The sequence below is a fragment of the Stomoxys calcitrans genome, chromosome 3 (genome assembly GCF_963082655.1).
Source record: "Stomoxys calcitrans chromosome 3, idStoCalc2.1, whole genome shotgun sequence".
Classification (NCBI taxonomy): domain Eukaryota; kingdom Metazoa; phylum Arthropoda; class Insecta; order Diptera; family Muscidae; genus Stomoxys; species Stomoxys calcitrans.
The window spans coordinates 18,277,206-18,301,313 of record NC_081554.1 but is presented as its reverse complement, the minus strand read 5'-3'; the positions used below and the strand labels follow the sequence as shown (position 1 = coordinate 18,301,313).

General features: G+C 37.0%; 1 protein-coding gene across 1 annotated transcript in view; it reads right to left on the bottom strand.

Moving 5' to 3' along the window:
- Positions 1 to 23,200, bottom strand: part of LOC106080951 (kinesin-like protein CG14535) — a 436,783-nt gene extending 413,583 nt beyond the window's left edge. The window contains exons 1-2 of the mRNA XM_059365110.1: positions 22,416 to 23,200; positions 14,195 to 15,060 (exon numbers count right to left, since the gene is read on the bottom strand). The gene's annotated coding sequence lies outside the window, so the exon portion shown is untranslated. The remainder of the gene's footprint in view (positions 1 to 14,194; positions 15,061 to 22,415) is intronic.
- Between the last annotated feature and the right edge of the window lie 908 nt (positions 23,201 to 24,108).

Below are 24,108 nucleotides of genomic sequence, written 5' to 3'. Positions count from 1 at the left end.
GTTTGCGTTTGATGTTTGTTATTTTATTTTTTTTTATTTCATTATAATTATTGTGTTTTATTTAATTTTATTTATTTTTTATTAATTTATTATTTATTATATTATTTTATTTTATTTTATTTTATTTTATTTTATTTTATTTTATTTTATTTTATTTTATTTTATTTTATTTTATTTTATTTTATTTTATTTTATTTTATTTTATTTTATTTTATTTTATTTTATTTTATTTTATTTTATTTTATTTTATTTTATTTTATTTTATTTTATTTTATTTTATTTTATTTTATTTTATTTTGTTTTATTTTATTTTATTTTATTTTATTTTATTTTATTTTATTTTATTTGATTTTATTTTATTTTATTTTATTTTATTTTATTTTATTTTATTTTATTTTATTATTACTTTATTTATTTTTTTTATTTATTTTTTTTTTTCTATTTTATTTTCTTTTTTTTTCATTGCTGTTAAAAGACTTCTTGACTTATCTTCTCTTTAAAAATCAGCATTTTTGAACGATTTAAAAACTCATTTAAAACAACATCTTTCAAGCCAACAAGACAATTTGGACAATTATCATAAACGTGTACGAAATTCATATCAACCAAAAGTGATTTTGGGCACTTAAGCAAAGCCTTAAGCTGTTGTTCTTGTGACACAGTAGTTAAACATGCACAATATTGACACCATCTCCCAAACTTTAATCTACCTGCTCCAATTGTAAATTGTATGTCAATTTGAAAACACGAAGCTTTCAGATTCATATCTCTGACCGTGTAAATGTACAAAACAAAAGTACACGCGTCCCTCTGAAGTCTATGTCAAAATGGGTTCGTTTTTGTTTTTTCATTCGCTTTGCAATCGCAATGGTATCACAATGAAGTGATCACAGAATTTCATTACAAATGCAAATCAGGTAAATGTTCTGTATTTTCTCTGTATATTTAAATGGACGCATAGTAGTGATAGGTAGGCAGTTGGGTATGTAAGTCTATTTGGACATGGTGAAAAAATCAACTGTATAGTATATGGGTAAAACACGGTGAAAAATTTTTGTTTTGGAGGATGGGGCGGCCACTCAGTGACATGGCTTTGAAAACATATATCAGATTCTTGTTCTACTCTAAAAAAAAAACTCTTATTTGAGCCCCATATTGCAATGGTCAGCAAATACTTTTCATTACAACTTCCATAGACACTTTTCCCGAATATTGATATCAGATTCGTATTCTTCTCCCAAAGACCTTTCATTTGAGACCCATATTGCTATGGTCGTAAATTTGTCCTTTTTGAGGGATGTTCTCGGGGATGGGTGGTCCCACATCTGGATATCAGATTCTTATTCTACACCCAAATACCCATGGTCAGTAAATAAGTCCTGTTTGGGGGATGTTTTGGGGAAGGGGAGGACCCCCAGAAACTTTGTCCCACATTTGGATATCAGATTCGTACATTACTCGCAAATACCTTTCATTTGAGTCCCATATTGCCATGGTCGGTAAATATGTCCGATTTTGGGGTGTTTTGGGGGTTGGGGTGGTCTTCCAAACACTTGGTCCGACAATTGGATAACAGATACGTTTTCTAACCTTAAATACCTTTCATTTGAATCCCATATTGTCGTGATTGGTCTGTGTATATATTTGGTAAATTTTGGTGGTGGGGCGGCCCCCCTAGGTACCCCATCCTAAATTTGGATACCAAATTTTTGTTTTGAGGTAACTATTAGAGAGCGCACATTTTGTCTTAAATCTCACCACCCATTTCTAATATCTAGCGTTTCTGAAAATTACGGTAAGGGGGAGGGTCCCCCCCCCCCCCTCCCCCCTTTAGATATCAAAAAATGTAGTACATTTCAAATGTAGTAAATTTCAAGAAAATCGGTTTAGCCGTTTCTGAGTCTATAAGGAACACACAAACAAACACAAATTGATTTTTTTATACAATATAAGAAAAAGAAGATTGGTTCTCGGTTATGGTAAAAACCCCATTTTTTTCTCTCCGTGCAGTTGCTAACTTTTTAAAAGGCCCCTACTCTATAGACATCCTATAATCACTTATGGCCCCTGGGGCTTTTACAGTTGAAGATACCACCACCACTTTCTTCACCACCATCTCAGCCCTGACTTTAACGTCCAACCATCATAGTTGGGAAATTTTCCAAATTGTATTCAATTCATATTCTTTTGACAATTGTTTCGTGCATTTGTTTTTTTCGCCTAACAAATTGTTTGGCATTCGAAATGTATACTCACAGACGTATTTGTCTTAGCCTTTGACGTTTGCCGTTTGCCGTATCTGATGAAACTGTCTTTCAGGTTACGCATATTTTTTGTGTTTTTTGCGCCAAAATCAGAAGATATTGTTGCCGTTGCTGGTGTTGGTGCTGGTAGTGATGGCGTTAATTCACATGCATAAATTCTTTACGAAAAAAGGGGGAAAATACAACACAACACTCGACAATTGCAAATAAAACAAAGCGCATACAAAAAACGTTTCAGAATAATTGCGTAAAATTACTATGCTAAATTTGTTTAATAGCAGGTACGTGCGTTTCTTTGTCTCATCTGTATCATGATGTTGTGATTTTTGGTTGAGCACAATGGGGGGTGAAGTTAGCGAAGGTAGCAAGATTTTATGTTAGGATAATGAAACTCGATATAGAAGTTGTAATGAATTTAAAGACCAAAATTTCAATCTCATACCCCAACTGTCCTCTTATTCTTATCTAAAATATCTTAGGGCAAATGTCACTGGAGACCACCTGTTTCGGCAACACCATGCATATAGTAAGTCCCCTGAAACAGCCCTTCACAGGTGACTAGGTGCCTACGAAGAGGGATTTCTCCTTGTCAAGGAATACACAATGGTGACACTTCTTAACATAGAAGGTGCTTTCAATAGTGTAAAAGATGCATTACGGCAGGCTTGGGATCAAAAATTTTTTTACCGAAATTTTTTCTATAGAAAAATTTGGTACCGAAATTTTTTCTATAGAAAAATTTGGTACCGAAATTTTTTCTATAGAAAAATTTGGTACCGAAATTTTTTCTATAGAAAAATTTGGTACCGAAATTTTTTCTATAGAAAAATTTGGTACCGAAATTTTTTCTATAGAAAAATTTGGTACCGAAATTTTTTCTATAGAAAAATTTGGTACCGAAATTTTTTCTATAGAAAAATTTGGTACCGAAATTTTTTCTATAGAAAAATTTGGTACCGAAATTTTTTCTATAGAAAAATTTGGTACCGAAATTTTTTCTATAGAAAAATTTGGTAACGCAATTTTTTCTATAGAAAAATTTGGTACCGAAATTTTTTCTATAGAAAAATTTGGTACCGAAATTTTTTCTATAGAAAAATTTGGTACCGAAATTTTTTCTATAGAAAAATTTGGTACCGAAATTTTTTCTATAGAAAAATTTGGTACCGAAATTTTTTCTATTGAAAAATTTGGTACCGAAATTTTTTCTATAGAAAAATTTGGTACCGAAATTTTTTCTATAGAAAAATTTGGTACCGAAATTTTTTCTATAGAAAAATTTGGTACCGATATTTTTTCTATAGAAAAATTTGGTACCGAAATTTTTTCTATAGAAAAATTTGGTACCGAAATTTTTTCTATACAAAAATTTGGTACCGAAATTTTTTCTATAGAAAAATTTGGTACCGAAATTTTTTCTATAGAAAAATTTGGTACCGAAATTTTTTCTATAGAAAAATTTGGTACCGAAATTTTTTCTATACAAAAATTTGGTACCGAAATTTTTTCTATAGAAAAATTTGGTACCGAAATTTTTTCTATAGAAAAATTTGGTACCGAAATTTTTTCTATAGAAAAATTTGGTACCGAAATTTTTTCTATAGAAAAATTTGGTACCGAAATTTTTTCTATAGAAAAATTTGGTACCGAAATTTTTTCTATAGAAAAATTTGGTACCGAAATTTTTTCTATAGAAAAATTTGGTACCGAAATTTTTTCTATAGAAAAATTGGGTACCGAAATTTTTTCTATAGAAAAATTTGGTAGCGAAATTTCTTACCGAAATTTTTTCGGGCCATAAAAGACGCATTTTTTGTCCGATGTCGCCGCAATTGGGGACAGTGAGTTGTGTTATGACCTTCGACATCCTTCTTTAATTTGGTCCTGATAGGTCCAGATTTAAATATAGCTGCCATATAGACCGATCTTTTGATTTAAGGTTTTGGACCCATAAAAGGCGCATTTCGTATTCGATGTCGCCGAAATTTAGGACAGTGAGTTGAGTTATTCCCTTCAACATTTTTCTTCAATTTGGCTTAGATCGATCAAGATTTGCATATAACTGCCATATAGACCGATCTCTCTATCTAAAGTTTTTGGCCTTATAGGCCAAGCGCATTTATTGTCCGATGTCGCCGAAATTTGAGACAGAGAGTTGTGTTAGGCCCTTTGACATCCTTTTTCAATTTGGCCCAGATCGGTCCAAATTCGGATATAGCTGCCATATAGACCGATCTCTCGATTTAAGGTTTTGGGGCCATGAAAGGCGCATTTATAAAAGAAAATAGTTCTGAAGTTTTTTTTTTTAAAAAAAATTTGGTACGGAAATTATTCTAACAAAACTTTTAACCAACATTTTGTTGAAAAAATTTGGTACCGATATTTTTTTGTTATTTTTATCAAAATTTTTTCTTAAAAACTTTGGCTTCAAGATTTTTTCCATAACAAATTAGGTAACAAAATTCTTTGTAGAAAATATGGCGCTATTAAATTTTCCAGATATTTTTGGTGGAATTTCAATTTAACTGTTGGTGGTCTTACTCTTTTATAGACTTCCATAAAATAAGAAAGAGCTTAAATCCATTTGGTGTTAAATTTTATGGGTTGTCTAAAATTCCGTAAAATAATACCCAATATTTACGAACATGCTCAAATAGTTTTGTCATTATTATCAATGATATTTAAACTTTTATAGCTTTTATTCCATAATAGTTAACATATCATATTTCCCATTCAAAAACCTCTTAAGCTTAAATCAATATTCCAAAATTAATGCCATAGAGTTTAATCTCCAATAACTTTCATCCACTGTGAGCGAAGCATAACCCATTACCATTTAAATATGGATAGTAGAGTATTTTGTTCGGTTTTAAGTTTAAGGCAATTTTCCCAAAAGGCTATATCATAAACGAAAGGTAATAAAAATTGGAAACGTATAGCTTACACATACGATACCAAAAGTCCACGCATTACAACGTCCAAAACCTTCTTCTGCATGTCTACAAGTATCAGATTGAATCACTCGCTGGCTGGTTGACTATCTACCAATCATCGCTTGAACATGTTAAGGAAGGAGTGTGGAGTGTGGATTTTCTTTGACGCCACCAACGAAAATTGGCTATGTGCTATGCCTTCGTCGGTTGTGGCTGATACTCATTGAATGTTGTGACAGAATTGTGACGCCACTCAGTCATTCCGAGGCTTTTTGACAAATTCATTCATTACCATTTGCATTACCGGCATTTACTACACCAAATAACAGCCTTTTAAGCCTTATTCTCGGTATTCTCTATGGGAGTAGTGAATGTGTGTTCACTTTGTTTTTCGTTCATTATTTACATGCGAAATCCCAACAACTACGACGACGACGATGAAATGCTAATTTGCTAAGATACCAAAAATACTTTGTTTTCCTCTTCTTTTCCATCATTCTGGGATCTGGAGTTTGAAAAGGTTCATTTCGCCTTTGGTGTTTGAAATGTAATTAGCTGTTACATAAATTTGTTTACCAATGCCATTGGATGGATGGATGGATGAAGTGAACACAGACACTTCGACAGACAGAATGAAAGGCAAAATGACGCCAGAAAAGGTCTACCAATATGTTAAGGATTGGATTTTTCTGTATGTTGGGTCTTGTTTTTGTGACCATTTTGTCTTTAGTGTTGGAGTATCGAGGTGTTAAATTGCTGTTACTTTGTTGTAAATGGAGGTGAAAATTGGGTAAAAAAAGTGTTTATGCGCATGGGGGAAGTGTTAATCACTTTAATGTTTGAAAGTTGTGCCAAAATAAGTGAAATGAAATTGCCAAAGCAAGTTTGCCGAAATTAACCTAAGAGAAGAAATTAAAGAAATGTGTGTACAAGGTACATACATATGTAGAAGGTTCATACATATGTACAAGGTACATACATATGTTCAAGGTACATACATATGTAAGATTTTCCGGTTTATTGTGGGTGATTTTTGGAAGAAAAATTTAGTTGTAGGTTAAGTGGTTTATGAAGACTAAATGTAATGTTGTTGTCAAACCCAAACTAGTTGTGTGTTGTGTATTGGATCTCAAAGAGTCTCAATCGGATGTGCTTAATTTTCATTAGTAAATTTATTGGTATATAAAGTCAAACTACGAACCTAAACTACCACTAAACCTCGTTCAACGATTAAACTTCATGTACCGATTGAAGTTGGAGCATGGTACGCAAAGAAAACATAAAACTCCTACCTTATACATCAAATTAAGACAATATGAGACCCTAAAAACTGATACTCCATTTTTAATTCGTGAGTTCCTTCATCCCTAGTTTATATGCCTTTTTGCTTCCACCTAATATTGGGTTGCCCAAAAAGTAAATGCGGATTTTTCATATAGTCGTCGTTGATAAATTTTTTCACAGCTTGTGACTTTGTATTTGCATTTTTTCTTCCGTCAGTTATCAGCGGTTACTTTTAGCTTGCTTTAGAAAAAAATTATATTTGATTAAAGTTCATTCTAAGTTTAATTAAAAAGCATTTACTTTCTTATAAAAAATCCGCAATTACTTTTTGGGCAACCCAATAATAATCCCCCGCATATGCACAAGTTCTTAAAACAATCCATAATGGTGAGTAGTAAACGTTCTCTCATCAGTCTATCAAAACTAATGTCAGTAAGGTTTTAGAGGCCTTCTGGTTGCTACCATTTAACCAGCCAATTTGCTTGCAAGCATAACAATTTGCTAGTTGCGAATCAATGGGCTGCAATTTAGCGCATGCAAGGATTTAATTCTGATAAGTATTTCATCCATCTTCATTAAGACATTGAAGGGGATTCTGGGCTTGTATATACGAATACAAAAAAGCTGGGTGTGTCCTATTCCTCCCGGTGTCAGCATGGTTTAATCAATGGAAGATCGGTGGACTTCGCTTTACACAGTGCTATTCATCAACTGAAGAGGTCTCGAGAATACCAGCAGTCCATTTTGGCTATGATATATGCATATATATTTGCTATAATATACGATGCTGTTTAATTGGATTGCACTTTGACTCTTGAAAGAGTTGGGCAATTTGATAGACAAATTGCAAAGAAATTTATCAAAAATTTTCATGGATACACAAATTTTGTCTTAATTTTGCAGCAAAATGGAATTTTACTAACATTTTTGTAAAGAAACCCAATTTGGTAAATATTTGAGTTATGAATGGTAAATTTAATGCGAACAAAATTTTTTATGAAAAACAAAAATTTTGAAAAAACAATATAATTTCGAGAATAAATGTTTAAAAATTATGTTTTGTTATCATTTTTGCCGCCTTTCATTTTGTCAAATGAAAATGAAAACCACCACTGAAGGATGGGGGTATATTCATTTTGTCATACCGTTTGCAACACATCGAAATATCCATTTCCGACCTTATAAAGTATATATAATCTTGATCAGCGTTAAAATCTAAGACGATCTAGCCATTCCGACCGTCTGTCCGTCCCTCTGTCTATTGAAATCACTCTACAGTCTTTAAAACTAGAGACATTGAGCTGAAACTTTGCACAGATTCTTTTTTAGTCCATTAGCAGGTTAAGTTCGAAAATGGGCTATAGCGGACTATATCTTGATATAGCCCCCACATAGACCGATCGGGCGATTTAGGGTCTTAGGCCTATAAAAGCCACATTTATTATCCGATTTTGATGAAATTTCGGACTGTGAGTTGTGTTAGGCCAGTCGATATTCCCCTTCAATTTGGCCCAGATTGGTCCATAATTGGATATAGCTGCCATATAGACCGTTCTCTCGATTTAAGGTCTTGGGTCCATAAAAAACGTATTAATTGTCCGATTTCGCCGAAATTTGAGACAGTGAGTTGTGTAAGGCCCTTCAACATTCGCCTTAATATGGCCTAGATAGGTAAATATTTGGATATAGCTGGCGTATAGACCGATCTCTCGATTTAAGGTCTTACCCATAAAAGGCGCATTTATTGTCCGATTTAGCCAAAATTTATGGCAGTAAGTTGTGTAAGGACCTTCGACATCCTTCTTCAGTTTGGTCTACATCGGTCTAGATTTGGATATATCTGCACTATACTCGAATTAAGGTCTTGGACCCATAAAAGGCGCTTTTATTGTTCGATTTCGCCGAAATTTGGGACAGTGAGTTGCATTAGGCTCTTCGAAAACTTTCTGCAATATGGCTCAGATCGGTCCAGATTTGGATGCAGCTCCCATATAGACGGATATCTCCATTTAAGGTCTTGGGCCCATAAAAGGCGCTTTTATTGTTCGATTTCGCCGAAATTTGAGAAAGTGCGCTGCGTTAGGCTCTTCGAAAACTTTCTGCAATATGGCCCAGATCGGTCCAGATTTTGATATAGTTGCCACATATACCGATCTCTTGATTTAAGGTTTTGGCCCCATAAAAGGCACATTTATAATCCGATTTCAGTAAAATTTGACACATTCGTGTCGTATATAATTAAGATCGGTCTATATTTGGATATGGCTACCAAAGAGACCACTATTTTGGTCTACAAAACTGACCACTAACTTGTCCTTATTAGACCACTTAATTTCAGTGTCAAATTTTGTCCAAATCGGACCAATCCTATCCTCTACTATCCCTATCTCTATCCCTATCCCTATCCCTATCCCTATCCCTATCCCTATCCCTATCCCTATCCTTATCCTTATCCTTATCCTTATCCTTATCCTTATCCTTATCCTTATCCTTATCCCTATCCCTATCCCTATCCCTATCCCTATCCCTATCCCTATCCCTATCCCTATCCCTATCCCTATCCCTATCCTTATCCCTATCCCTATCCCTATCCCTATCCCTATCCCTATCCCTATCCCTATCCCTATCCCTATCCCTATCCCTATCCCTATCCCTATCCCTATCCCTATCCCTATCCCTATCCCTATCCCTATCCCTATCCCTATCCCTATCCCTATCCCTATCCCTATCCCTATCCCTATCCCTATCCCTATCCCTATCCCTATCCCTATCCCTATCCCTATCCCTATCCCTATCCCTATCCCTATCCCTATCCCTATCCCTATCCCTATCCCTATCCCTATCCCTATCCCTATCCCTATCCCTATCCCTATCCCTATCCCTATCCCTATCCCTATCCCTATCCCTATCCCTATCCCTATCCCTATCCCTATCCCTATCCTATCCCTATCCCTATCCCTATCCCTATCCCTATCCCTATCCCTATCCCTATCCCTATCCCTATCCTATCCCTATCCCTATCCCTATCCCTATCCCTATCCCTATCCCTATCCCTATCCCTATCCCTATCCCTATCCCTATCCCTATCCCTATCCCTATCCCTATCCCTATCCCTATCCCTATCCCTATCCCTATCCCTATCCCTATCCCTATCCCTATCCCTATCCCTATCCCTATCCCTATCCCTATCCCTATCCCTATCCCTATCCCTATCCCTATCCCTATCCCTATCCCTATCCCTATCCCTATCCCTATCCCTATCCTTATCCCTATCCCTATCCCTATCCCTATCCCTATCCCTATCCCTATCCCTATCCCTATCCCTATCCCTATCCCTATCCCTATCCCTATCCCTATCCCTATCCCTATCCCTATCCCTATCCCTATCCCTAATCCTATCCCTGTTCCTATCCCTGTTCCTATCCCTATCCCTATCCCTATCCCTATCCCTATCCCTATCCCTATCCCTATCCCTATCCCTATCCCTATCCCTATCCCTATCCCTATCCCTATCCCTATCCCTATCCCTATCCCTATCCCTATCCCTATCCCTATCCCTATCCCTATCCCTATCCCTATCCCTATCCCTATCCCTATCCCTATCCCTATCCCTATCCCTATCCCTATCCCTATCCCTATCCCTATCCTATCCCTATCCCTATCCCTATCCCTATCCCTATCCCTATCCCTATCCCTATCCCTATCCCTATCCCTATCCCTATCCCTATCCCTATCCCTATCCCTATCCCTATCCCTATCCCTATCCCTATCCCTATCCCTATCCCTATCCCTATCCCTATCCCTATCCCTATCCCTATCCCTATCCCTATCCCTATCCCTATCCCTATCCCTATCCCTATCCCTATCCCTATCCCTATCCTATCCCTATCCCTATCCCTATCCCTATCCCTATCCTATCCCTATCCCTATCCCTATCCTATCCCTATCCCTATCCCTATCCCTATCCCTATCCCTATCCCTATCCCTATCCCTATCCCTATCCCTATCCCTATCCCTATCCCTATCCCTATCCCTATCCCTATCCCTATCCCTATCCCTATCCCTATCCCTATCCTATCCCTATCCCTATCCCTATCCCTATCCCTATCCCTATCCCTATCCCTATCCCTATCCCTATCCCTATCCCTATCCCTATCCCTATCCCTATCCCTATCCCTATCCCTATCCCTATCCCTATCCCTATCCCTATCCCTATCCCTATCCCTATCCCTATCCCTATCCCTATCCCTATCCCTATCCCTATCCCTATCCCTATCCCTATCCCTATCCTATCCCTATCCCTATCCCTATCCCTATCCCTATCCCTATCCCTATCCCTATCCCTATCCCTATCCCTATCCTATCCCTATCCCTATCCCTATCCCTATCCCTATCCCTATCCCTATCCCTATCCCTATCCCTATCCCTATCCCTATCCCTATCCCTATCCCTATCCCTATCCCTATCCCTATCCCTATCCCTATCCTATCCCTATCCCTATCCCTATCCCTATCCCTATCCCTATCCCTATCCCTATCCCTATCCCTATCCCTATCCCTATCCCTATCCTATCCCTATCCCTATCCCTATCCCTATCCCTATCCCTATCCCTATCCCTATCCCTATCCCTATCCCTATCCCTATCCCTATCCTATCCCTATCCCTATCCCTATCCCTATCCCTATCCCTATCCCTATCCCTATCCCTATCCCTATCCCTATCCCTATCCCTATCCCTATCCCTATCCCTATCCCTATCCCTATCCCTATCCCTATCCCTATCCCTATCCCTATCCCTATCCCTATCCCTATCCCTATCCCTATCCCTATCCCTATCCCTATCCCTATCCCTATCCCTATCCCTATCCCTATCCCTATCCCTATCCCTATCCCTATCCCTATCCCTATCCCTATCCCTATCCCTATCCCTATCCCTATCCCTATCCCTATCCCTATCCCTATCCCTATCCCTATCCCTATCCCTATCCCTATCGCTATCTTTATCCCTATCCCTATCCCTATCCCTATCCCTATCCCTATCCCTATCCCTATCCCTATCCCTATCCCTATCCCTATCCCTATCCCTATCCCTATCCCTATCCCTATCCCTATCCCTATCCCTATCCCTATCCCTATCCCTATCCCTATCCCTATCCCTATCCCTATCCCTATCCCTATCCCTATCCCTATCCCTATCCCTATCCCTATCCCTATCCCTATCCCTATCCCTATCCCTATCCCTATCCCTATCCCTATCCCTATCCCTATCCATATCCATATCCATATTCCTATCCCTATCCCTATCCCAATCCCTATCCTTATCCCATCCTTATCCTATCCTTATCCTATCCTTATCCTATCCTTATCCTATCCTTATCCTATCCTTATCCTATCCTTATCCTATCCTTATCCTATCCTTATCCTATCCTTATCCTATCCTTATCCTATCCTTATCCTATCCTTATCCTATCCTTATCCTATCCTTATCCTATCCTTATCCTATCCTTATCCTATCCTTATCCTATCCTTATCCTATCCTTATCCTATCCTTATCCTATCCTTATCCTATCCTTATCCTATCCTTATCCTATCCTTATCCTATCCTTATCCTATCCTTATCCTATCCTTATCCTATCCTTATCCTATCCCTATCCCTATCCCTATCCCTATCCCTATCCCTATCCCTATCCCTATCCCTATCCCTATCCCTATCCCTATCCTATCCCTATCCCTATCCCTATCCCTATCCCTATCCCTATCCCTATCCCTATCCCTATCCCTATCCCTATCCCTATCCCTATCCCTATCCCTATCCCTATCCCTATCCCTATCCCTATTCCTATCCCTACCCCTATCCCTATCCCTATCCCTATCCCTATCCCTATCCCTATCCCTATCCCTTATCCTATCCTTATCCTATCCTTATCCTATCCTTATCCTATCCTTATCCTATCCTTATCCTATCCTTATCCTATCCTTATCCTATCCTTATCCTATCCTTATCCTATCCTTATCCTATCCTTATCCTATCCTTATCCTATCCTTATCCTATCCTTATCCTATCCTTATCCTATCCTTATCCTATCCTTATCCTATCCTTATCCTATCCTTATCCTATCCTTATCCTATCCTTATCCTATCCTTATCCTATCCTTATCCTATCCTTATCCTATCCTTATCCTATCCTTATCCTATCCTTATCCTATCCTTATCCTATCCTTATCCTATCCTTATCCTATCCTTATCCTATCCTTATCCTATCCTTATCCTATCCTTATCCTATCCTTATCCTATCCTTATCCTATCCTTATCCTATCCTTATCCTATCCTTATCCTATCCTTATCCTATCCTTATCCTATCCTTATCCTATCCTTATCCTATCCTTATCCTATCCTTATCCTATCCTTATCCTATCCTTATCCTATCCTTATCCTATCCTTATCCTATCCTTATCCTATCCTTATCCTATCCTTATCCTATCCTTATCCTATCCTTATCCTATCCTTATCCTATCCTTATCCTATCCTTATCCTATCCTTATCCTATCCTTATCCTATCCTTATCCTATCCTTATCCTATCCTTATCCTATCCTTATCCTATCCTTATCCTATCCTTATCCTATCCTTATCCTATCCTTATCCTATCCTTATCCTATCCTTATCCTATCCTTATCCTATCCTTATCCTATCCTTATCCTATCCTTATCCTATCCTTATCCTATCCTTATCCTATCCTTATCCTATCCTTATCCTATCCTTATCCTATCCTTATCCTATCCTTATCCTATCCTTATCCTATCCTTATCCTATCCTTATCCTATCCTAAGCCTATTTTTATACAATCCTTATCCTATCCCAATGCTTTCTTTTTCCAACCTAAAAATAATTCGAAAATCTCCCGCTTGATTCCTATTTTCCAGGTCCATATTATTTTATCCAGAGATGACTTGATCATTGCCATCATTCTCTTCCTGTAACCCAGCACCAACAAATGACCTCTCTCTTTGTTACCACGTGCCTGCAATTCAAACATTAAAATTTAATTAAATTCGAATTAACGCTTCCCTTTTCCTGGGCTGCCGTTTTTCCTGTTTTCTGTTTGAGCATATTAAAAGTCATTACAATAACTTTTTCAGCTTTCATCCACTCAATTCCCCATAACCCCAACAATGCATTCATACTTCATGCCCCTAGGGTAAGGGACCCCACTAAAAGAAATGAAAAAGAGAAAAAAAAGGTAGGCTAAGAACAAAAGTTCTTATTGAAATCACCATAGCCATCATCGTTCTCATCGTTGTCGTCGGCATCGTCATCAACATACTGAAGGATGTTAAACTGAAGTTTACCTTTTACTTGTTCCCTTTGTTTTTGTCTTTTTTTTTTGTATTTTTGAGGCTCACAATGTTTGAACATCTTTGCCAAACTTTACGAAGAAATAATGAAAATTGCTCGTAATAATACAAAAATGTACCATAAAAATTAAAAATATTTATAAAGATTGCCATTGCCTTAAAATGGTTAACAGCAAAAAAAAAAGGAAAACCAAGGTGGGCCTGGCTGTTGGGGGTTTGAAAAACGGCTGTAAAGGTAGTTCCAAATCAGTAAGGACTATGGCATAGAATCCCAAGAATTTTTCGTTTGTCGATAAAACACAGCAACGAAATAAAATCAGAGGAAAAGAAAAAGAGTGCAACATTAATTTGAAGGACTTACCGTTCGTATATGCTCGAAACTTGAGATGAGAGCTGAATTGTGTTTAAGGAGACAAAGTCCTGTGAATCCATAAAAACATTAAAAACGCCGCCAGCCAACAAGAGTACAATACACCAAAGACAACAACAACAAATTGGAATCTTTTACAGTTGTAATGTTGCTCGATAACAAGCTAAGATGTTGGGCGTCGCTCTCCATTCGATCCCTACTACTTGGTGATGGTGCCACCAGCTAGGAGTGTGGGAGGAAATGATTACAAAGGACCAGTAAGCATGGCCGTATGTAATGGGGCAAATAAGAAGAAAGTCTTGATGGTGGTGTTGGTCATGCACTTGGAGTCGATTCCCATAAAGAACATCACTGAAATGTGAAGTTTTTAGTTGTTGGTTGGTTATGTCCTTGGCCCCACTCTCTCACTCTTTCGTGTTTTTTTCTACTTCTTATCGGCGATTTATGTCAGCGTAGTTATGCATGTGAGTGGGTGCTTTCAAGGAAGCACACAAGCCATGGAGCTGCTTATGTCAGGTAATCCATTGTTAATCCTTGTTAGCAGTACTTATGTTCTTCCAATTTTTCTTAGCTTTCTTCTTATTTTCGTTGTCGCAGTTGTTGTTTTATTGTTGTATTGTTATCATTGATAATGTTATGATGGTATTTTTCCAATACTCGAATTTTGTGCTGTTGTTGTTGTTGACTGTCCTTGGGCGAATTGTTATACCTGCCAACCCACTAGGGATGGCTCTAGCCTTTGTAACACAGAGACAGAGTTGCCACTTAGCTTCATTTATCACACAATGACTTTGCTTTTAAGGTGAGTATTGCAATGTTTTGAGAAATTCTTTATGTTCACTCACATGGACAAAATTCTGCAAATAGAAGAAATAAAAAGTTCGTTAAATGGATTTGCTTAGACTTTACTAGGTGAGGTTAAGTTGAAAATGCCACTATGGATATACAGCTAAGCCAGTTATCGTCTTAGGTAACTTAATAAGAGAACTACTTATTATGGTAAAGTTCGTCTGGAGAGAGAAACAAACAAGAATTGTAAAGTTTAATGATCTTCGCCCTAACAGACAAAAAAACTTGAAAAGTGAAAAATTCGGCAAAGCCCGGCTGGGATTCGAACCTTGGCACACAGAGCAGTGGCGAGAGCCACTGCCATTGTCTTAGCGTTCGAAGCCATCGGAACAACTTCCAACAGATGCACAAAATCATGTGTAGTACGGAAGAAGTGTAATTTGTCACAGAAAGAATGTCTGTCATTACACAAAAATACATGCACTGGGAAAAGTACAGCTAATAGACGGGGTTGTCGTGCGTGGTTAATGCGGTAATTGTATCATAGATGCGTTTTCGCCATTTATACGATTCAAATACAATATACCACGACCCTTGAAGCCATCACACCTAATATGGTTGAAAAGTATTCTAACCAAAGACGAAACGCTAAGTATAATTCAAATCGGTTCATGTTATGATATAGCTGCCCTATGAACCGATCTGGGGTCTTGACTTCTTGAGCCTCTAGAGCGCGCAATTCTTATCCGATTGGATAGAAATTTTGCACGACGTGTTTTGTTATGATATCCATCAACTGTGCCGAGTATGGTTCAAGTCGGTCCATAACCTGATATAGCTGCCATATAAACCGATCTTGGGTCTTGACTTCTTGAACCTCTAGAGGGCGTAATTCTTATCCGATTGGAATAAAATTTTGCACGACGTGTTTTGTTATGATATCCAACAAATATGCCGAGTATGGTTCAAGTCGGTTCATAACCTGATATAGCTGTCATATAAACCGATCTTCTTATCCGATTAGAATGAAATTTTACACGACGTGTTTTGTTATGATATCCAACAACTGTGCCAAGTATAGTTCAAATCGGTCCATAACCTAATATAGCTGTCATATAAACCGATTTGCGATCTTGACTTCTTGATCCTCTAGAGGGCGCGATTTTTATCCGATTTGCCTGAAATTTTGTACGATGGATCCTCTCATGACCATCAATATACGTGTTTATTATGGTCTGAATCGGCCTATAGCCTTATACAGCTCCCATATAAATCAATCTCTCTATTTTACTTCGATCTCTCTAGCGTCCCAAAGGGCGCAATTTTTATTCGAATTGGCTGACATTTTACACAGGTCTCCAATATATAATTTTATTGTGGTCCGAGCCGCACAATATTTTGATATCGCTCTAATAGCAGAGCAAATCTTTTCTTTTATCCTTTTTATATCCTCCACCATAGGATGGGGGTAACATAATTTCGTCGCTTGAAATTTTGCACAAATAATTATCATTAGTGTAGGTCGGTTAGGATTGTAAATGCGCCAATTTGATATAGCTGCCATATAAACCGATCTTGAGTCTTGACTTCTTGAACCTCTAGAGGGCGCAATTATCATCCGATTTGGCTGAAAATTTTCATGAGGAGTTTTGTTACAACTTCAAATTACTGTGCTAAGTATGACGCAAATCTGTACATAACCTGATATAGCTGCCATATAAACCGATCTTGGATCTAGACTTCTTGAGCCTCTAGAGGGCGCAATTCTAGTCCGATTTGACTGAAATTTTGCACAAGGTATTTTGCTATCACTTCCAACAACTACGCTAAGTATGATTCAAAGCCGTGCATTTTTTGATATAGCTGCCATATAAACCGATCTTGGGTCTTTACTTCTTGAGCCTCTAGAGGGCGCAATTGTCATCCGATTTGACTGAACTTTTGCATGTGGTGTTTTGGTATCACTTCCAACAACTGTGTTCAGTATGATTCAAATCGGTTCATAATTTGATATAGCTGTCATATAAACCGATCTAGAGGGTTCAATTCTATGATTTTTTGAAAAAATTTTGTACAACGGTTTCTCTCATGACCTTTGACTTACGTGTCTAATATGGTCTGAATCAATCAATAGCTTGATACAGCTCCCATATAAACCGATTTTGCTTCTTGAGCCCCTACAAGGTGCAATTGTTATCGGAATGAACAGAAATATTACAAAATAGCATATTCTTATTCAATATTCTTTGTTTGCCTTAAAAGAGATACTCCGCATAGAACTCGACAAATGCGATCCATGATGGAGGGTACATAAGATTCGGTTCGGCCGAACTTAGCACACTCTTACTTGTTTCTATCATTACAAATAAGTGCTTATTCTTGAGCTTCATGGAATGTTGTATGAAATGACATTTGTACTACCGGTAACACAGATGGTTGATGGTCCTGTTGATAACTCATTATATTTTAGCTGCTAGTATATCTAAGGATAATGAGTTATCCATTATTTTACATGCCAAAAATAATGGCATGTACTTATGAAGTTTTTGCTGGGTTATTATAGCAAAGTTGAAATAGCATGCCGCAGACTGATGCCATGGCGAGCCGTAGTCCGATACCCCCACCCCTTCCCTTTCCCTTCGATTTTATGTTTTTATATATTGTATTTGGCAACCCTGTACAGTGCAAGTTACTACACCATGTTCTTAAGCTCTTAACAGTTTCGAAATGTAAGACCCTTTAATCCTGAAGATTTAAAAGCATTTTCCGTTTCTTACGAAAAGTGTTCATACTTCATGGTTTTGTTTGTCTTTTTTCCCTGATTGGGAGAGAGGCGGAAGATTTGATTATTTTTAAGTTTCCTGGGTTGTATTTAAACCTCCACTCAAAAAAAAAAAAGAAAGAAAGAAAGTCCTATTGATTGATTTGACGTTTAAAAAAAAAATACTTTTTTCTTTGTATTTTCCGGTATCTGTGTCATCCATCGGTTTTTGTTTCTTTTGGTGTGAGAAGGCAAGACAACTCACTGACTGATAAAATGACATATCATAAATTCGCTGTTGCTGTTCTTCTTGTTGTTGTGATTATGAAGATAATTTTTCTAAGGTACCCGATGGACGTGTCAGCAGCAACTACAGCGCAAGACTAGGCAGAAATTCTTTTGTTTTTTTTTTTTTATTTGTGACCATATTTTATCTATTTAGTATTTTATTAACATTTCTCGTGTCATACAACACACAGCCACACACACACACATACAATGGCAGTTATGTTCTCCCAAACACTCATTAACCCAGTGACACACACACACACACTGTGACTCTTTTGTATTTTCTTTTTGGATATAAAAGAAGACAAAAAAGACACATTTTTGGGCGATTTTTATTGACCCATATTTATGCGTTTATTTCGTTATTTTCTTTAATTAAATATTTGTTTATTGTCAATTGTTTTCTCTTTTTTTAATATTTATACCCTACTCATCACTGACGTGTTAAAGGATATTTAAGTTTAAGCATTTGTTCGTAATGGTTCTTATTGGCAAATCCTTAAATCCTGTTTGAAGAAAGCAATTAAAACAAGTAAAAGCGTGCTAAGTTCGGCCGGGCGGAATCTTATATACCCTACACCATGGACCGCATTTGTCAAGTTCTATGCGCTGTAACTCAAATAATTACCTATCATAAGAATTGCTATGCTATTGGAGCCCTATGAGGTTATAAACCGATTCGGGCCATACTTGGCTTGGATGTTGAAGACAATAGTAGACCCCATTATAGTGGTAGCGCCGAGAAAAGGTTCAGCATAGTATATACCGACTATGCAGCAGAAGCCGATGAATTGTCGTATAAGGAACCGAAACCCAAAAGTGACGCTGGTGTACAACAAGTGCACCAGCGTGGTGGTACATTTAGAAACCAGTAAGGAATGGCAAAAGTCGGGCGGTACGGACTGTATTATACCCTACATCTACCCTATAAGTACAATTTGGGTGCTATATCCAATTCTGAACCAATTTTGATGGACCTCGGCGAGCAAATATGTTCAAACTGTAATAACTGCGGGTGACAAATTACAACATTATTGCAAATTACCCAAAATCTGACGAACATATATATATGAGAGCTATATCTAGTTCTGAACCTATTTCGAGCAAACTTCTCAGATAATGTGGTAGTCGCCGAGGAAAGCTTTGTTCAAAATTTTGGCAAGATTGGTCAAACAATGCGCTTGCAGTGGCTCTTGAAGTGAAATCTGTCGATATACATATATGACAGCTATATCTAAAACTGGGCCGATTTCTATGAAATTCACCACTAAAATCGAGAGTCATAAGAAAATCCTTCCTGCAAATTTTCGAGAGAATCGGTTAAATGTGCTCACTTTCTTGCAATATTTCTGAAAATCGGACGAACATATATATGGGAGCTATACCTAAATCTGAACCGATTTCAGCAAACTTCTCAGATACTGTGACGGTTGTCGAGGAAAGCGTTTTGCAAAATTTTTGGCAAGATGGGTCAATAAATGCATTTGCTGTGACTCTAGCAGTGAAAATCGGGCGATATATATATATATATGAGAGCTATATCTAAATCTGAACCGATATCCATGAGAATAACCAGTAATGTCGAGAGTCATTAGAAAATCCTTCCTGCGAAATTTCGAGAAAATCGGTTAACAAATGACCATTTTATTGCAGTATTACTGCAAATCGGACAAACATATATATGGGGGCTATATCCAAATCTAAACCGATATTAATGATATTCTCTTGTAATGTCGGGAGTCATAAGAAAATCCTTCCTGTCGAATTTCGAGAAAATCGGTTAACAAATGACCATTTTCTGGCAGTATTACTGCAAATCGGACAAACATATATATGGGAGCTATATCCGAATCTGAACCGATTTTTTCCAATTTCAATAGCCTTCATCTCCAGGCCGAAAAACATGTCTGTACCAAATTTGAGGACGATCGGATAAAAACTGCGACTTGTAGTTTGTACACAATTTAATATGGACAGACAGACAGACCAACGGACATAGCTAAATCGAATCAGAAAGCGATTCTGAGTCGATCGGTATACATATCAATGGGTCTATCTCTCTTCCTTTTGGGTGTCACAAACTAATTCACTAAGTTATAATACCCTGTACCACAGTAGTGGTGTAGGGTATACAAATCTTACCATAGTGCATTATGTATATAAGTTGTGTGCACGTGATCCGAGAGTTGTCGTGTCACAAGTGAGTGCCGTGATTCATGAGTTATATCCAATTCCAATCATGTGGTCGTGGATGAGAGTGATTGAATTAATATTCTTCGTGCGTGAGTGTGAGTGAAATCATGCTCGGGACACTAATCGTGAGTTTTTCGTGAGTCGTGATTTTCTGGGGAGTTGTGATTGTCTCGTGAGTAATTCGTGAGTGTCTCGTGAGTGCATCGTAAGTTATGATTGTCTCGTGAGATGTGGTTTTCTTGTGAATCGTGCGCCAGCGTGCGTGAGTAAAGTTTTTTTTCTCGTCAGCCTCTATTAATAAAGGCGCGTGAAATTTTTTCGCATTTTTTTTACAATTTGGTTGAAATTTTGTTTGTGATAGAAGCTTTAATTTTTGCTGGTTTGACATGTAGAAGGTTAAGTATGTAGAATAAAATTAATTTTGTATAAATTTTTAGCAGAATTTATGGTGTTGGGTTCCCAAGATTCTGCCCGGCCGAACTTGGCACGCTTTTACCCTACACCAATACTGTGGTACAGGATATTATAAGTTAGTGAATTTGTTTGTAGCACCCAGAAGGAAGAGAGATAGACCCTTTGATAAGTATACCGATCGACTCAGACTCAGTTTCTGATTCGGTTTAGCTATATCCGCCTGTCTGTCTGTCCATGTTAATTTGTGTACAAACTACAGGTCGCAATTTTCATCCGATCTTCTTCAAATTTGGTGCAGGCATGTTTTTTGGCCTAGAGACGAAGTCCTTTGAAATTGAGAAAAATCGATTCAGATTTGGATATAGCTCCCATATATATGTTTTTTCCGATTTGCAGTAATAATGCGATAAAATAGTCATTTGCTAACTGATTCTCTCGAAATATGGCAGGAAGAAGTTTATCTTGACTCTTGACATTTCTGGTGAGTTTCATAGAAATCGGTTCAGATTTAGATATAGCTCTCATATATTGGGTTGCCCAAAAAGTAATTGCTGATTTTTCATATAGTCGGCGTTGACAAATTTTTTCAAAGCTTGTGACTCTGTAATTGCATTCTTTCTTCTGTCATTTATCAGCTGATACTTTTAGCTTGCTTTAGAAAAAAAGTGTAAAAAAAGTATATTTGATTAAAGTTCATTCTAAGCTTTATTAAAAATGCATTTACTTTCTTTTAAAAAATCCGCAATTACTTTTTGGGCAACCCAATATATACATCGCCCGATTTTCACTCCTAGATCCACTGCAAGCGCATTTATTCACCAATCATGCCAAAATTGTGTGCAACGCTTTCCTCGACGATTTCGACTATATCCATGATGTTTGCTCCAAATCGGTTCAGATTTAGATATAGCTCCCATATATATGTTCGTCCGATTTTGAGAAATATTGCAATAAAGTGCTCATTTGCCAACCGATTCTCTCGAAATTTAGCACGAAGGATTTTGTCTTGACTCTCGACACTACTGGTGAATTTCATAGAAATCTGTTCAGATTTATATATAGCTCTCATATATATATAGCCCGATTTTTACTTCTAAAGCCAGTGCAAGCTCATTTATTCAACAATCGTACCAAAATGTTGTGCAACGCTTTCCTCGACGATTTCGACTATATCCATGAAGTTTGTTCGAAATCGGTTGAGATTTATATGTATCTCCCATATATATGTTCGTCAGATTTTGGGTAATTTGTAATAATGTTGTCATTTGTCAACCATATGTTTTACATATGCCAAAATTTGATACGCCGAGGTCCATCAAAATTGGTTTGGAGTTAGATAACGTCCCCACTTTGCCTTTCCTTACTGGTTTTTGCTTGTTTTGCACAGTATGGAGATTTTTACTCAAACGGATACTTCACAAACACTCATGCATATGAAATTTTTTCAAATTTTCGAACTTTTCACCTTTATATAGCCACAAATTATCCAAATTAAAGATATCCAAAAGTCAGTTTCACCTGACTTTAGTCTTTATAAACACTTTATTGTTGTTGCGGCTTTTTTGTTGGTTTTTATTTTGTTATTAAAATAGTTGAGCGGTTCTATCACGTTCAGGGTGCTCGCATACCTTTTCAAGAAGACAAAAATGTTGGTATGGAAAAACTTTGGTAGGAGGGAGTATTCGATTAATATTTTTGTCTTTTCATAACATTTCCCTTTTCACAAGGCCTATGGCCTGACTACACCAAGAGTTAGATGTTATTTACCTTTTGAAGGGGGGGGATATCACTCATTCATTCACTATGGATGACTGGACGGTGAGTTTTTCTTTTGTATTTTCTTATCTTAGCTTTCTTTCTTTTCTTGAAGAGACACCAAGATAACCATCAAATGTAAATCAATTAAAGTTGACGGTTTAAATTAAAGAATTATTTTTTGTGTTTTTTTTTTTCTTCTTTGGGATTCTTTAATTTTTCTTTTTTTTGGTTAAAGGCGGTAGATAAGCAACACCTCTTGAATGGAAAAGAGAGTAACCAAAGCCTTTGGGATTTATTTTTTTCTCCGTTGCCTTGTTTTATCAAACTGTAATCTAAAACACATCAAACACACGCGCTAAGGCAAATGACAGTGAAGCGTTATTTCAATTCACTTAACACCACTGCTCATTAAGACATCTTCTTAAGATTCACTTTCAATTACAAAAATCATATTTCGTTTAGCTATGTAGGCTTATTAAAGAAATTTCTCTTTCATTTAATTATTTCACAAAATTCTTGCTACACTGTTGTTGCAAAAAAAAAACACACGACGACGCCACTCTAAACTGTAGTGAAAGTAAATGAACAGATTGACGATTTGTTCTTAGTTTGTTATTCCCTCATTAGAGCTGATTATTTCAGTACGATCTCAAAAAAATCTTGGTGTCTACCAATTTTCAAATTATTGTTGGTGTCAAATCAACTAACCGTACTACTGTAACGTTATAACGACGTAACGTACGAACGTGACGAGTTTTCCGCTCACTTGCCGGCTTGACGTTTACAACATTCGAAATGTTCGCGCAAACTAATCTTTGGCCATTTACACATTTACTGTGGAACTCCATTTGGTTGGCATTCTTGCTGCTGCTGCTGCTGTCGTAAGCCCATTAAAAATGCCGGGAAATCTTATGTGTGTGTTCGATGTGGTATGAGCCCTAAGTTGTTTGGCGTTTGATGGGGGCCATAATGCTGCTGTAAATGGTTGTGTTGTGTTCGTTTGTTTGAATGTTTTTGGATTTTTGTTTTGTTTCTTATATTCGCCTGGAGGTTAATGGCGCTAATGCTTGTTGTTCTCTTTTCATACTCTTTGGTAAGAGAATTTCTCTTTGTTGAGAAAAATTTTGGCTTCAGTTTGCATGGTTGAATTCTTTAGGTGTTTGACGTTGAGTGACATTTGATGGATAGAACACAACCATTTATTACACTAGGCAACACAAAGAAGACCTTTGAGGTGAAGTTAATCAATAAGGGCTTTAAATAAAGAGTGAATGGTAAAGTTTGATGATATTGAATCGATTTTTAAGAACTTTCATTTAACTATTGTATGCAGGATGAATTATACGAATGGTCATATGACCGTTTAATGCGAATATTGAAATCAACGGTGATTATCTAAAAGGAAAGTTATTGTTGAGTAAGAAGATACGCAGGAAATGAGAAAAATATATAAAAAGCGAAAGAGCCCTTGGAATTTTTTTTTGCAAATCGGTTTTTTTGACACAAAACGTTGAGTAAAAATATATATAAATATTAACACCCAAATTAGATTTTCATGCAAAAAATGGCATTGTTTTGTAAAAGTAAAAGCGTCCTAAGTTCGGACAGGCCTAATTTTGGGAACCCACCACCATGGATTCTGCTAAAAATATATACAAAATAAATTTAGTTGAAGGGCATAAATTTATTCTACAAACTTCTG